The following is a 3,353-nucleotide window of genomic DNA, read 5'->3' as shown; positions in this document are numbered from 1 at the left end:
TTTTATCATTAAAAACCAAAAATGTGTAACCACTATTAAATCATAGAGTATAAACAATTAGATTTAATTACAAATATTTATAGGGAAATGTTAACCGGGGCACTAGTTAAGGAATTGTAAAAGGAAATGTTTATTTTGAAAATTGTGTATTTTACTTTTTGAAATTTGAAAAAGTGTTGCTTTTAATGTTGACTTTGTTTTTTCTTTCCATTTTCATCTGCTTAACTAGTGCCCCGGAGGCACTGGTTAACAAGACTGATATATCAAATAATTTATTTTATAAATATGAGTCTTGTTAACTAGTGTCTCCAAATCAACATTAAAAGCTATATATATATATATATATCATAATATATATGGAATTTTTGGGTAGTTACAACAACTATGGTAATAGAATGGGAACATGTGCAATATGCAATGCAAAATCCAACACGAACAGGTGCAATATGCGTGATAAATCATGGAAGAGAAAAAGAGATGTCAAAATTATATAAGAAAAACTATGGTAAAAAATTTATAAGAAAAATTATTATTATTTTCTTAGTTCTTTTTCCTATCATGAAAGGTTAAGAAACAATGAAAAGTTGGTAAAAAATAATGGTTTCTTGTAATTTGGGGAATTACGGGACCACCTTAACAAGTGTGTCAAAAAGGACAATATATAACACTTCAATGTATTCAATAGATATTTTATAATGATTTGATATTTAGGAGTATATTTTTCACAATTTTATAAGTGCTGAAAACTATTTTCTCTTCATTACTACATGCAAAGGGCGAAAGATGCCTAAAATTATGGAGTTTGTTTACGTTATGATAATCTTTCTTTCCATATTTGTTGTTATTACAAATGTTAATGGTAATCCATTTTTCATGCTTTTAAAGTTTCTTTCTTCACTTTGTACAAATCTTTTATCCCTTTTATTCAACAACATTCTCATATTTTCTTTTTTCATTACAGCACATATTGAATGTAAAAACGACTTTGATTGTCCAAAAAACATGTGTTTAGCACCTCGGGTTGCGTGGTGTGTGAATAACAAATGTGAATGTGTTCTTACATATGGTCCCAAATACTCTACAATGAAGGAAAAATTATTGCAAAAAGAAAAGATATAAAAATCTCTTGTGATAAAACATTCCATGAGATTTCATTTAATTATTAAATTGCCACCCAATAATTGGATTTGTTTTGTTTTTATTTCCTTTTCCTAATTATATGAACCTTACAATCATAGATTTCTACTATACGATAATGATAATGATAATGGAATAAAATAAAATAAATCAGCAAACAATATTATTAAGATTGTCATCTTTTCTCTTAACTTTGGTGTAATACTCTACAACATATTAAGATATTGCTCTTTATAAGTCAAAAATATATTTTTGCGGTTGCTTATATGATAGTATGATACTAATAAATACTTACTGAATCTCAGTAGAACAATAAATTCCAAAAGTTTTAGTAGAATTTAGGCCATATTACATATGCAGTCCTTTAAATTTAGAGTTTGTAATATATTGGTGTAACAATCCGTTTTTCGCTAGAATTATTTTTTTATTTATTTTGTGTGATTATTTGTCTCTCTGTTTATTTTATTCGGGATTAGTGGATTTTTGGCCCAGAAGGTTATTTTAGCCATTTTTAGACTCAGGGGTATTTTGGTCATTTGATGAGCAAGGGTAAAATAGTAATTTTTATTGAGACGGTTATTTTTGGTGTTTTAAGTGGGAATAATTATTTTTACCAAGTTATAGTGAGTTGAGGTAATTATTTAGGAACGGTCATTATTCGTTATTTGACGGTTTAGGTGAGTAGTAAACTTGGTGAATTAGTTGGTAAGAATATTGAGTCCATTAAGACAATTAGGAACCTACCCCAATTATGTGATGACTATATAAACACAACACTTGTGAGAAAATTAGGTCTTTACATTCATTCACTCACTTCACAAAATATTTTGAGAGGTAGAGAGAGAAAATAGATCTCAAGAGGAAAAGAACAAAGAAAGGTTTAGAGAGAATGAAAGCTTAAAGAGAGGAAGAGGCTAGAGACTTGGGGGAGCTAAAGTGAAGCCATAGTTAAGATTTTCCAAGCTAGAGGTAAGGAGGATGGTTTCTTTTCATCAATTAAGTCATAATCTTATATTTTCAATTATGAGTTTAAGTGCTTTTATGTTAATTGTGATTTTTGAGATTTTTGAATGATGAAATTCGTGCTCCTAATTCAAGTGAATTTGTGGGTATGATAAACTTCATGAAATTGTTGTATTAAGAGTTTAAACTTCATAGTTGTTGTTGTTGATATGTCGTTTTGATGATTTTTTATTAATTGAGTGTGAATCATGAATTTGTGAGTGATTGTTGTTGAAACATGTTTGAATTCACTTCATGGATGTTTGTTTATGTTTGTATGTTCATGGGGGCATGGGGTTTGAATTAGTGTGGTTGTTTGTGAAGTTTGAATGAAAAATGCGAAAATTGAGGGTTTTGGTGGAAATGAGCTAAATGATGAATTTGAGGTGAATTGGTGTTATAATTCCAAGTTTGTTGTTGTTTTGAATGCATTTTGATGGTTACAAACTAATGTTCAAGTTTTGGGGTCAAATTTGGGGTTATGGGGGGTCAAAATTGAGGATTTTGGATGAAAATTGATTGAGTTCCTGAGAGGAACCCAAAATCTGGGTTCCCCTGTGCTGTCAAACTCGTTGTAGCGAGTGATCACTTGTTATATCGAGTTTATTAGTACAACAACTCATGATTTTGACGTTCCGGGTACTCTGGGCCAATCCGGATCGTCCAAACTGATTCTTTTAATGTACTTAACTGTATTTAAGTTTTCTAAACCTTTGGAAATATCAATTGAGTTAGATTGAACTTGGTTTTGTGAATCGTATCAAACTTTGTGAAAAATGCTCAAGAACGCATAATTTTTTAAAACTCGTTTTTCTCAAAGGAAAATGGTAGGGTTAGGGTTGTTTACTGTAACCTTGATTTATAAAACTGTTTTGGATGGTATTCATGAGCTTTGACATGGTTTTGCTTGAAAATTGGAACTCTTTGGAAAAATGATAAAACGATACGAATTAGTGAAATTTTGGAATTAATCAGAATTGGCCTATAATGCCTATATGCATGTGCTACTCTAATCATATGTGAGTAGTGTATATGCTTGGTTGAGGTGTTAGGACATGTTTACCTTATTTTGTTGAATTACTTAGAAATGTAGAAAGTTGTGGAAATAGACGAACTTTGTTAAAATGTGATTTCATGACCGGATAACTTGCAATTGACTTCATGCTTAAGATGATATGTTATAATAAGAATGAATCAATGAGAATTGGATGTTT

At 29.9% G+C, this 3,353-nt stretch overlaps 1 long non-coding RNA gene across 1 annotated transcript; it reads left to right on the top strand.

Annotated features, from left to right (window-relative positions):
- The first annotated feature begins 711 nt into the window (after window positions 1-711).
- Window positions 712-1,201, top strand: LOC11436586 (uncharacterized). The gene is made up of 2 exons (XR_003012220.2): window positions 712-859; window positions 962-1,201. It is a non-coding gene; the product is annotated as an uncharacterized lncRNA (long non-coding RNA).
- The last annotated feature ends 2,152 nt before the right edge of the window (window positions 1,202-3,353 follow it).

This window comes from Medicago truncatula, chromosome 5 (genome assembly GCF_003473485.1).
Source record: "Medicago truncatula cultivar Jemalong A17 chromosome 5, MtrunA17r5.0-ANR, whole genome shotgun sequence".
Classification (NCBI taxonomy): Eukaryota; Viridiplantae; Streptophyta; class Magnoliopsida; order Fabales; family Fabaceae; genus Medicago; species Medicago truncatula.
Note: the sequence above shows the minus strand (reverse complement) of the source record. Positions and strands in the feature narration are given on the sequence as shown.